A 13820-nucleotide genomic window follows, 5' to 3' on the forward strand; every position below is an offset into this window, starting at 1 on the left:
CACATGCGACACATATGTGGTATGGACACTTCTTCTTCTTAAATACGTGTGCAAGAAGTTTGCACCTAAGGGCGCGTTCACACGTTGCGCTTTGGATGCGTTTTAAAATGCATTACAGCTGAGGAGAGGTAATTTGCCTAATTACATTACTGTTAACATTTGTTAACACAATGCGATTTGTAAACGCAAATGTTAACAGTAATGTAATTAGGCAAATCACCTCTCCTCAGCCGTTGTAATGCGTTTTAAAACGCAATGAAAACGCAACCAAAGCGCAACGTGTGAACGCACCCTAAAAGAATGTGCAAAATGCGACAGAAAACTGGCGCTCGGCCCTTAGTATATGTGCCCCATTGTGTTTCTGTGCTGTTTCATTGCAGCCCCAGCAGCGCACACCTGCAGAGGGGCTCATCCCCAGGACTTGTCCTGCATGTGATGTGTCTCTTTGTCTATGCACAGGTGAGACACGAGGTTACTTAGAGGCTCAGCCTCGCAGACACCCAGAGGCTACCCCTCAGTCTGCCCCCCACCTCCCCAGTCCTGGGTGTGTCTCTAATTCTAAATCTATAAAGAATAGCGTGCTTCTGGTGCCTGTCAGCGAGTGACGGGCTGTGGGCTGCTGCGCTGGCTGCTGGTTGGATGAAGCAGAGCCGGGGCTGTTCCTTCCCATTCACTTCTTCATAACCTAAACCAATGCTCGGCACAGAGTAGTTTCCGCTTTCCCCTCGCCTCCTCTCACTGGCTCTTTGTCTCCTCATTCAGGTCTTTACCTTTTACTCCAAGCTAAGTTCTTGTAACTTCTTCTCCTCTGCTCACGAGGCTCCCGCTGCCTCCTTATCCCTAATCTCTTCTCCACCTTATTTCCCGGAGTTTATTGATTCCTCTCGGATATATTAGAGTCGGACGCCTCCACGCTGTGTAAGTACACGGATAAGTCTATGACTTCTGCTCGTTTCATGGTGAAATATCAGTGATTCACAAAAAAACCTAAAAGATGGATGTTTTTTATATACAAATTCGGCAAATTGTTTGTTTTGTAATAGTTTTTGACTTTTTACTGTAAAGAATTGCGCGGTTTGCCCCAGTTTGTGGTATACAAATCGTCAATGGCCGCAGGCGATGTGGGAAAACTATGTTTACGCTTTTGGGACAAGCCTGGACAGAACGTGATGGGATTAAGTTTGGGAACGGGAGGAATCACGTTTATGGAAGGTTCTGAATTCTCAGATAATTCCACCACTTTTTTTTTTCAACCATGAAGAATCGGAGGCGCTATTTATGCAACTATTGTAAAGCTTAATCCTTAGTGGTGCTGATTCGTCTCTGTACCCCCAGATCTGCGCCAATCTGTAGTGTAATAAGGGGCAGAGGTGCTGATTCGTCTCAGTACCTCCAGATCTGCGCCAATCTGTAGTATAAAAATGTAAAGAACATCAGACGCAACTTGTTACATTGTTGCAACTTGTTCTTGTTACACTTGCACCAATCAGACCTCAGCTGTTTTAGGTGCTACGACCAGTTGGACCATGGTGATGGTGGTGGGCACTGGACGCACCCTTAGGTGCTCCGGATCTGATGCCTGCTGTATCCTGGGCACAGGGTTCTGTAACACATGAGGACCACAAGACCAAGATGACGCTGACATGTGCGGCTCGCTGGATAATGGAGCTCATTAATGAGTGGGATTGAAGGGAGAAGGGTGCATGGATTTTGTGGGGTGAGCAGGGTCTATGGATGGACCTGAGTGTTATAATAGGCCAAGAGTGCGAGGCACAAAGGCTGTTCAGATGATAGAAGATTTTGTATGCAGATTTTGTGTACACACCAATGAGTGTTTATATGTGCGTGTGTGTGTGTGTATATATATATATATATATATAATCTCTGTGTGATCCTGTACGTCAGTGGAGATATATGTATGTATGAAGGTGATATCTCCCGCTGGTATATATGTGTGTGTCAGTATGTGGGTTATTCTTGTATACCTGTATGATACATGTGCATGTGTATGACGCTTGTAGAGACGGTCCCCGACTTAAAGGGGTGTTCCCATTTCAGCAAATTAATGTTATTGTTTTGTATTATAAAAAGTTATACAACTTTCCAAAATACTTTCTGTATCAATTTCTTACGGTTTTCTAGATCTCTGCTTGCTGTCATTCTATACAAAGCTTCATTGCTTACTTCCAATGGATAGAAATCTGTCCATGATCACACAGGTGCACGGCTCGTTAGTATCACAGAAAATAATCAGAGCTGTGTGATATAACGAGCCGTGCGCCTGTGTGACCATGGACAGATTTCTATCCACTGAAAGTAAACATAGAAGCTTCCTATAGAACAACAGCAAGCAGAGATCTAGAAAACTGTAAGAAATTGATACAGAAAGTATTTTGGAAAATTGTATAACTTTTTTATAATACAAACAATAATATTAATTTGCTGAAATGGGACAATCCCTTTAAGGACACCGGACTTACAGATGACCCCTAATTACAGACGGACCCCTCTGCCCACTGTGACCTCTGGTGAAGTCTCTGGATGTTCCTATAGTCCCAGGCTGCAATGATCAGCTGTAAGGTGTCTGTAATGAAGCTTTATGGATAATCCTTGGTCCCATTACAGCAAAAAAAAGTGAAAATCTAATTGTCATTGGGACAAAAATTTGTTTTTATGTTTTATTATAAAATATATCAGTTCCGACTTACATACAAATTCTACTTAAGTACAAACCTAAAGAACCTCTCCTGTACATAACCCGGGGACTGACTGTATACATGTATTTTCTGTGTTTGTTTCCGGAAACTATTTTCCTATTTTCAGACATTAGGATGTGAGGAGGGGAAGTGTTACTGATCCCGGTGATCGGGTCTATTATACGTCTGTCATTGTGTCTGTTATATTGTTATGTCTGTTCCATCAGAGGTCTAGTATTCTAGTCTTGTGTCTATATTATATTATATATATAATATGTGTCTGTCCGGCTACATGCACATAAACCTGCAACACTCTGGTCACAAACAACAGATTTGCGGTCTGGGTGTTATCAGAGTGTGAACACTACCCGAGCAGTAACCATGGACTTGATCTGAGTTCTGCAGTTTGGACTTGAGCCTCTCACACGGATCAGTGGAAGCTCCTGCCGTGTGTATGAGCCCAGAGACTTGTGTCTGTCTGTTATACATCAATGTACAACGCATGGACAAAAGCAACGTTCCAGTGCAGGTATCCGAATTATACTGTGAAGTATATTATATATGTGTTATTACACTACTGTCTGTTATATAACTTTTATACTGTTCTGTCTATTGTATGTCTTTTGTTATACTATTATATGTGTCTCATTGCTGTGGCTATTATAGGACTGTTAGATTTCTATTGTACTTGTTTTATGTCTTGTCTGTCTAGTATCATGTTGTTATGTGTGTGTGTCTATTATATCGTTGTTTATCACAGGTGTATTATAGGTCTGTTATATTGTAATGTGTGTGTCTATTATGTCTAGTAGATTATTATATGTTATTCTGTGTGTTATCTATCACGTGTGTATTATAGGTCTGTTATATTGTTCTATTACATTATCACACTGTTATGTTTGGTATAATTATTATTATTACTATGTGGCGTCTCAAAGTTTCTTGCGCTGTTGTTCTCCATTATCTATCTATATAATTAGGGCGCAGTGTCGCCCCCCCCCCCAGTTTATAGGGCGCAGTGTCGCCCCCCCCCCCAGTTTATAGGGCGCAGTGTCGCCCCCCCCCCCCCAGTTTATAGGGCGCAGTGTCGCCCCCCCCCCAGTTTATAGGGCGCAGTGTCGCCCCCCCCCCAGTTTATAGGGCGCAGTGTCGCCCCCCCCCCAGTTTATAGGGCGCAGTGTCGCCCCCCCCCCCAGTTTATAGGGCGCAGTGTCGCCCCCCCCCCCAGTTTATAGGGCGCAGTGTCGCCCCCCAGTTTATAGGGCGCAGTGTCGCCCCCCAGTTTATAGGGCGCAGTGTCGCCCCCCAGTTTATAGGGCGCAGTGTCGCCCCCCAGTTTATAGGGCGCAGTCTCCCCTGTGACTATGAGTCACTGTGGGATCTGCTCCGCAGGAAACAGCAGTATAAACAAATACAAGTAAGAGACGTGGAGAACTCTCCAGCTGCTGTGGAACTACAACAACCAGCATGCCCGGCCAGTCCCGCTCTCAGGCTGTGTCTGTATGAATGAGTCTCCAGGCCCCGGGAGGTTTCTATTACATCCTGGGCAGACAGGGCAGAGTCATTTCCCGTCGCACAGACGCTTTCCTCGGATGCCCCCTTTATGTCATCAGATCAGATGACTCCTCAGTCCTGGCCGGCAGATCCGCATCTCCTTCCGAGATTTCCCAGACTCACGAATCCGACACCTAATCAGCTCCTTGACCAAATGGACATTCTGGAGATTAGGAAAACTGGAGGCCGGGAACAATTTAACTTTTATATCTGTTCCCAATACAGATGGGTCACGATACGGCGGCGGTGTGTATTCTGCAGGTAGCAATGGGTTTACAATTTTTAGTAAGAAGAGAACCTTTTTTGTGATTTTGGTTTTTATGTTTTAGGATAAAGTACATAAAATAACCCCCTACAGAGCTCCAGCTATAGGAGCAGACCGCTACATGAATGTCTGATAACATAAAGGCCATTTGTAATATGTTCAAGTGACCACAAAAGGCACTAATGGATTTCTTAATACGTTGTTATTTATATCTGAAGGAGATCCAAATCATTTGCAGAGACATCCAGTTACATAACGAGGGAAGTCTATCTCATCCGACTTCTATAACGGCAAAATGTGCCGTAAATTCCCCTAGTGGGGGTGTATAATCTGTATGTAGTGATCTCCCCCTAGTGGTAGCTGTATAATCTGTATGTAGTGAGCTCCTCCTAGTGGGGGTGTATAATCTGTATGTAGTGATCTCCCCCTAGTGGTAGCTGTATAATCTGTATGTAGTGAGCTCCTCCTAGTGGTGGTGTATAATCTGTATGTAGTGAGCTCCTCCTAGTGGTGGTGTATAATGTGTATGTAGTGAGCTCCCCCTAGTGGTGGCTGTATAATCTGTATGTAGTGAGCCCCCCCTAGTGGTAGTGTATAGTCTGTATGTAGTGATCTCCTCCTAGTGGTGGTGTATAATCTGTATGTAGTGAGCTCCCCCTAGTGGTGGTGTATAATATGTATGTAGTGAGCTCCCCCTAGTGATGGCTGTATAATCCGTATGTAGTGAGCTCCCCCTAGTGATGGCTGTATAATCCGTATGTAGTGAGCTCCCCCTAGTGATGGCTGTATAATCCGTATGTAGTGAGCTCCCCCTAGTGATGGCTGTATAATCCGTATGTAGTGAGCTCCCCCTAGTGATGGCTGTATAATCTGTATGTAGTGAGCTCCCCCCTAGTGGTGGCTGTATAATCTGTATGTAGTGAGCTCCCTCTAGTGGTGGTGTGTAATCTGTATGTAGTGATCTCCCCCTAGTGGTGGTGTATAATGTGTATGTAGTGAGCTCCCCCTAGTGGTGGCTGTATAATCTGTATGTAGTGAGCTCCCTCTAGTGGTGGTGTGTAATCTGTATGTAGTGATCTCCCCCTAGTGGTGGTGTATAATCTGTATGTAGTGAGCTCCCTCCTAGTGGTGGCGGTATAATCTGTATGTAGTGATCTCCCCCTAGTGGTAACTGTATAATCTGTAAATAAGGAGCTCCCCCTAGTGGTGAGTGTAGTGGTGGCAAAATTTAAGTTTATGCAGAAGATTTACAGCAGTGGCTGTGATGGATGGAACTGTTATTATTTTGGATGTAGTGTATATATTGGGGAGTCACAGGGAGTATATGTGTCCGTGTATATCACCCTCTATATATGTGTGTACATGTGTCTATGTGTTACTGTGTGTACATGTGCATGTTCTAAGAGCAGCACATGGCACATATCCAGCCGCTATGGCGGTGACAATGCCTCTCATGTGGTAGTGACGCCATGTCTGCCGCTGGATAAGATAGCGCCGCTCATCTCTCCTCCGCTCGACTCTTGTTTTTTCCCCTGAACTAAGCGAAAACAGGAGCCATAAAATCTTCTGTAATTCTTTTTTTTTCTCCAAACCACCTAAACATTTCCATCCAGCGCAACAGCTGCCAAGTACACAGCGCGTCTGTCTGGGCGCGTGGGGGAGGGGGCACCGTACGCCCATGTGTCCTGACCTCCAATCCCATGTAAAGGCCACAGCAGAATGATGCAAAGGATGTAGTGTAAAGTGTCTGCGGGTAAAACATTTGGTGGTGGTTAGCGGGGGCAGTACCAAGTGTAAAAGAATAAATGTGCCCGTCTTGGTATTTGTTGTGGCAACTGGGCAAATGTTACTGCTGTGTAGCAAGTGTCGGCGCGTCCCTGTCCTGTCCCCCCAGGTGTCGGCGCGTCCCTGTCCTGTCCCCCCAGGTGTCGGCGCGTCCCTGTCCTGTCCCCCCAGGTGTCGGCGCGTCCCTGTCCTGTCCCCCCAGGTGTCGGCGCGTCCCTGTCCTGTCCCCCCAAATCAGGTTTGGGTCTACAGTCATGTCCTATATCTCTATGTTTGGGTCCACATTACTTTACGGCAGCTTGTATTTCCTCGCTGGATCAGGAGACGCTTCTCCAGGAAGATTTTTTTATGCACCAAAATAGGCTCAACTATTTAGGTCCATCAATATTACATAAGAACCAGAGTGGTGGGCAAAGAAGTCCATATCATAAATTCATATTAAAACAATCTCAAATTTATTAGAAAAACACTTAAAATTGCACATGAACAGATACGTGCCAAAATAAGGGACTGGTTACAATACAACCAGTAGAAATTCCCCTCCACCCTATCCCCCTGTATTGTATTGTAACCAGTCCCTTATTTTGGCACGCATCTGTTCACGTGCAATTTTAAGTGTTTTTATTGGTGTTTTTCTAATAAATTTGAGATTGTTTTTATATGAATTTATGATATGGACTTCTTTGCACACCACTCTGGTTCTTAAGTAACATCTCCAGGAAGATGACATTTGCTCCCCACCTACTATGTACCATATATAATACTAGCATGAATTTATAAGGCAATGGCGCTAGGGGCCCCCTCCTCATACATAGGACACCAGCCAGCCTTCACCCCATCACCCTCTGATTTATGAGGTCATGCAGATCTTATGGGAACCTTCAGATGAGGGACCTGATCCCCTGTGTTGAAGCTCAGTAGAAGCCCCTCTATCACCAAGAGAGGGAGCAATAAGGACCCCACAATGTCTTCCAGCTATGGGTCCTAACACCCAGGGGCGTAACTAGGAGAGCTTGGGCCCCATAGCAGATTTCTGCATGGGCCCCCCCCCTCCTCTTAAACAAAAAAAATATACATATTGGTACGGACACGTTTATACGATCGAACATATTTTGATCTCATGCACTCATGTACACATATTTATATTATATACACACAGGTAAAGTTCTAAATTCATTCACTCACTTTTATATACTCGTATACACACACATTTATGCACCTACATTTATACACTAATACATACAGGTTATACAAACTCATACAGTATATACACACACATACCATGCATACACATGCAATTTGCACACATACCGTATAGTGCATACACGTTATATACATACATATATATTATATATACATCATATATATACATACAGTATACACAGTATATAAACATGTACTGCGTACACATACAGCATAAATACACATACAGTATATACAGCATCTACACATATATACATACAGCATATATACACATACAGCATAAATACACATACAGAATATACAGCATATACACATGTACTGTGTATACATACAGCATAAATATACATACAGTATATACAGCATATACACATGTACTGTGTATACATACAGCATAAATACACATTCATACTGAAAATATACACATATATACATACACACCATATACACTCATACAGAATATACATACTCATACAGCAGATACACACATACAGCATATGCATATTTACACACACATAGGCATATATATATATATATATATATATATATATATATATATATATACACACACACACATACATAGGCATATGCATATATACACACACATAGGTATATATATATATATATATATATATATATATATATATACACCTATGTGTGTGTATATATGCATATGCCTATGTATGTGTATATATATATATATATAATATATATATATATATATATATATATATATGCCTATGTGTGTGTGTATATATATATGCCTATGTGTGTGTGTGTGTGTGTATATATATATATGCCTATGTATGTGTGTGTATATATATATATGCCTATGTATGTGTGTGTATATATATATATGCCTATGTATGTGTGTGTGTATATATGCATATGCCTATGTATGTGTGTATATATGCATATATATATATATATATATATATATATATATATATATATATATATGCCTGTGTGTGTGTATATATATATGCGTGTGTGTGTGTGTGTGTGTGTGTGTGTGTGTATATATATATATATATATATATATATATATATATATATGCCTATGTATGTGTGTGTGTATATATGCATATGCCTATATATATATATATGTATACATACATATGCCTATATATACATACATATGCCTATATATACATACATATGCCTATATATACATACATATGCATATATATACATACATATGCATATATATATATATATATATATATATATATATATATATATACATATGCCAATACACACACATAGGCATGTATACACAGATAAAATTATTAACTTACTTTATGGTCCTGGCGGGCGTTGAAGTCCTGCCAGGGGTGAGCGGGGGTGAGGCAGGGGCAGGCCACATGGCTGTAGTCGGGCGGTGGGCGAGTAGGGAGACGCGACGGCGGGCGTCTGATAGAGCCGGCCGGAAGGACGCACCGACAGGCAGGTAGGGAAATGTGCCGGCGGGGTGGGGGAACATGCTGGTGGTCGGGCAGGGGGACGTGAAGGGGGTCGAGAAGACATACCGGTGGGCGGGCAGGCGATCGTGGAGGCGGGCAGGTAATCGTGGAGGCGGGAAGGTGATCGTGGAGGCGGGCAGGGGATCGTGGAGGCGGGTGGTTGAATAGGAGAATGTGGAGGCAGGTGGGCGGCAGGAAATGGTGGCAGGCGGGCAGACATGCAGGTGGGCAGGAAGGGGATCGTAGAGGCGGGCGGACAGAAAGAATGCTGGTGGGCGGGAAGACTTGCTGGTGGGTAGGTGGCAGGATGTGCCGGCAGACGGGCAGGGGCACGTCGGCGGGGAGGATTTGTTGCCGACTGTCGGGGGGGGGGGGGGGGGGGACAACACGGTTCACGTCCATCCCGGGCCCCCTAGCAGCACGGGCCCCGTAGCAACCGCTACGGCTGCTACGGCTATTGTTACGCCACTGCTAACACCTCCACAAACGTGGGCGATATAAACAAACCTCCACGATGAGACTGAGCCACAGAGGAGACGACGTCTACATAGACATAGATACTACACACATCAAAGCGAGACAACACCCAAACATCACACTCCACATCAAAGGAGCGAGACAACTCTACTATTTTTTTTCATCGCACCAATTTATGAGAATAATTTGCACATAATGGCTGCAGCGATGTTTACGCTTCCTTGTGGCTGAGCAGAACGCGGCTTAATGAAGCTTCAGAAGAGCCCAGGGCGCGGTCACAGGGGAGCAGATGCTCTTCCCAGGATGCAATGCATAACTCATGGTAGTGGAGAGTTCACAAAGTAACAAAGTTTCAGAAAAGTTACAAAAAGTAAAATAAGTGATGCCGTCGATGGCAACCAGTCACATATTTAACAATGTTATATTGTGGATATTGGGTGATGAGTCTTCAGTTATAACCCTGCAATACCATGAGAAACTACTCATAACACCCCCCAACTCCATGTCCAATGATAGAAAGCTGTGACAGCTCATGGTGTATGGGGGGTGTAGAGGGGTCAGAGCGCCCATGCTGACCCCTGACCACTGCTGGCTATGATAGAAAGGTGTCAGGACACACAGGACATGGCAGCTCGCTGTGTATGGGGGGTGTAGTCACAGAGGTGTCAGAGCCCCCATGCTGACCCCTGACCACTGCTGGCTATGATAGAAAGGTGTCAGGACACACAGGACATGGCAGCTCGCTGTGTATGAGGGGTGTAGTCACAGAGGGGTCAGAGCGTCCATGCTGACCCCTGACCACTGCCGGCTATGATAGAAAGGTGTCAGGACACACAGGACATGGCAGCTCGCTGTGTATGGGGGGTGTAGTCACAGAGGGGTCAGAGCGCCCATGCTGACCCCTGACCACTGCTGGCTATGATAGAAAGGTGTCAGGACACACAGGACATGGCAGCTCACTGTGTATGGGGGTGTAGTCACAGAGTGGTCAGAGCGCCCATGCTGACCCCTGACCACTGCTGGCTATGATAGAAAGGTGTCAGGACACACAGGACATGGCAGCTCGCTGTGTATGGGGGTGTAGTCACAGAGTGGTCAGAGCATCCATGCTGATCCATACTTATCCTACGGATACCATTGTTGGTGGAGGGCTTGGTGTACCTGTCCCTGTGTCTCCTCTATAACATTCACGGGTTTTGGATTTGCTCATGGTCCTTAAATTGATTTTTTTTTTGTCTGGGAATAAATGGCGGCCATTGACGTGCAGCGGCTGTTGTTGTATAAGCGGTTCAGTCAGTGACTCATCTGGTTGTGTTGTTGTTGGGCGTTGGCTGACACCCGTTTCTATGCTTCTAATCGCGGATATTTCCATTTGTTTCAGGAGGAGGAGGATGCGTCACACTGGAGGATGAGTGTGGAAATCCTAAAAATGCCTCACAAGACTCGGAGGCGACATCTGCACCTACGACGGACATCCTATTGTATCTGGTGAGCACGGGGTGTAGGGTGTAGGCTATGGCGGTCCAGCAGGGGATGTGGTGTCCAGCAGGGGCTGCAAGCCCCTCCCCAGCCCACATCTTCTAAACCCAATGACTGGGACCGTCCAGGTGACTACACCAACACTCTGTAGGGAAGCCAGACAGGTAGGTCTCCCAGAAAAATATAGATAATATTTTGGCCACTTCAATATTACAACCGGAGCTCAACAACAATATCCAGTAAGACCCCTAGTAATGAATGGGGCAATATATCCTCCAGGACCGATCCTAGTGAACTTACCTGATGGTAGATGACTATTACTTACCTCCCCGTCCCGTCCCTGTGTGTCCTAAGCTTCATTTGTTATATCTTTGTATGGCGACATTTCTGTAAAAAAAATGTTTATAAGATATGCAAATGAGCTTGTGGTGCTCTACAGAGCACCATCAGGCACCACCATAATATAATTTAAGCACAACCCGTCGCCGGGTCAGCCCCGATCTGAGAAACGGTGACGACTCTATTCACATCTCGCGCTGGGAATGTTATTTTCTCGCACGATTTTCACATTCCCTGCGCTGTCGGCTTTCGCCTCAGCACTATGTGAATAGAACCAGTGACATCACCGTAATTATGTTAGGGAGGGGCCTGATGGTGCTCTGCAGAGCTCTACAGGCTCATTTGCATATCTTATAAACATATTTTTTTACAGAAATGCAGCCATACAAAGATATAATTAATAAATGAAGCTTGGGACACACGGGGATGGGATGGGGAGGTAAGTAATAGTCATCTACCATCAGGTAATCTGATTTTTGGAATAAAATGGAGAATAATTATGTCACCAGTTCTTCTACATTACTACCACTATACAGGGCTTAAAGGAAATCTCCCATCAAAATCCATCCTGATAACCCAGGGACATTACTCATAGATCCAGGCACCGGGAGTGTGGTAATCTTATATTCCTTATCCATGGCCTCCTTCCTTCTAACATCCATCAGTCCTTCACTACCTGAGCGTTTGCGTCGCGCTCCTCACACTGCTGTGCGTTGCTCCATTGGAGCTCTGCACATGCTCAGTATCTCCAGCATCCATGCTGATAGAACTGCTATATGCATGCAGACCGGCACTGATAGCAGAGATACTGCGCATGCGCGGAGCTCCAATGGAGCAGTGAACAGAAGGAGCAGTGTGAGGAGCACAGCAAGGACCCGCAGGAAGGGAGGGATGGCAGAGGCTTCTCCAGATAAAGACTACAGTGGTGACTTGTTAAGGTGGCACAGGACCTTTAAGGATCATCAGATCACAATGTCCTGATCTTGTTTACACGCCTGGATGTTTATGGACACAATATGTGTGGAGGAGGGGAGAGGATATGGGTTTAATTTCTGCTATGAGAGCCTTGCGTGACCCCCTCAGTGATAGCTGCCTGATGAGCCCTTCCATACATGATGATGTCCCTGTGATCTTAGACATGAAGCTGTCAGTCGTCACTGTAGTCCTTGCATTGTGTTCCCCCAGCCAGACATTGCAATCATTTTCATTATTTACAGCGCAATATTACAATTATATATAACCATAGCCCCAGACTTATTTTGGTATTGTATGCATGCACCAGGCAGCTCAGGCTGAGCAGTTTATGGTATGATATTGTTTGTCTGCAGCCCCCTATAACAAGCTCTTTGTATTGCAGGACTCGGATTCCCGTCGCCCCCTCCACTGCTGACGTTGACACTCCGGATTGCGCTGTGGCTTACGGGATTCCTGGCAGAGTGATTTGGAAATGTATCTATAAAATCACATTGCCAGGGATTTCCAATCAGTCACAGATCTGTCGTCCATGTGAAGTCTGTCCAGACGGCTGGGGCCCAGGCAGTGGATCCCGCACGGCGGCGCAGGGTCCAGGGGGCAGGACTTAGCTGGCTCTGTGAACAGGTCTGATGGCTGGATGTTCACAGTGGCTAAGTTCCACCTCGCTGAACCGCAGAGCATAGTCTATAATCTGTATCATCAGTGTGAGTATGGACTCCGCAGAGCATAGCCTATTATCTGTATCATCAGTGAGTATGGACTCCGCAGAGCATAGCCTGTTATTTGTATCGTCAGTGCGAGTATGGACTCCCCAGAGCATAGCCTGTTATTTGTATCGTCAGTGCGAGTATGGACTCCCCAGAGCAAAGCCTATTATCTGTATTGTCAGTGTGAGTAAGGACTCCGCACACTCTTCTGCTACAATGTGTCATAGAACTGTCTAGATTGAAAGCAATTGTAACAAATAATAATAATAATCTATTTATATAATCACCATCAAATTGTACATGGTCCAGATAAAACCAAGGATCAGGCACATTCAATAAGAGCAGAGACTACAGCGATGACACAAGGATGTTGTATGTATACAGGATATGTAAGAATGTCATAAGTAACTCTTCTTGTAGAGATACAGCAGCGATACATGTCACAAACTCAGAGCTGCATTCCTAATTCTGCCGCCAGACACCTGAGTGATGTCTATGCTGTGAGATGAGATCTTATAATGTTCTGTTATTCAGTGCAGATGCCATTCATACTGCGATCCAGTGTCTGTCCAGTACAGCAGAGCGGCTGCAGACACTGAACCAGCAGGGGAACAGGAGAAGTGATGATCTGCAACCTGAGTGCAAATAATAAATGGGTATAATATGGATGTAGCTCTGATGTGACCAAAACAATCAGATGCCCTGCTGTGCTTATTACTTCTGTAAAATAAAGTATCAAATATTCTGTGGGGATCTGTCAGTTCATATGGGACTTTTAAAGGAACTTCTCAACAGGTGTGACCATGAGACTGCAGTCAGTGTTTGTCTAGTTTCTGGAGAGATGTGTAATCAGGCCTTTGTGTGTGTGTTATAAGTAGCA

At 44.8% G+C, this 13820-nt stretch overlaps 1 long non-coding RNA gene across 1 annotated transcript; it reads left to right on the plus strand.

The window, feature by feature from the left end:
- The first annotated feature begins 610 nt into the window (after positions 1 to 610).
- LOC140104394 (uncharacterized) lies at positions 611 to 13685 on the plus strand. The gene is made up of 3 exons (XR_011850309.1): positions 611 to 918; positions 10822 to 10928; positions 12616 to 13685. It is a non-coding gene; the product is annotated as an uncharacterized lncRNA (long non-coding RNA).
- Positions 13686 to 13820: the final 135 nt, after the last annotated feature.

Source organism: Engystomops pustulosus, chromosome 10, assembly GCF_040894005.1.
Source record: "Engystomops pustulosus chromosome 10, aEngPut4.maternal, whole genome shotgun sequence".
In the NCBI taxonomy this organism is placed as follows: Eukaryota; Metazoa; Chordata; class Amphibia; order Anura; family Leptodactylidae; genus Engystomops; species Engystomops pustulosus.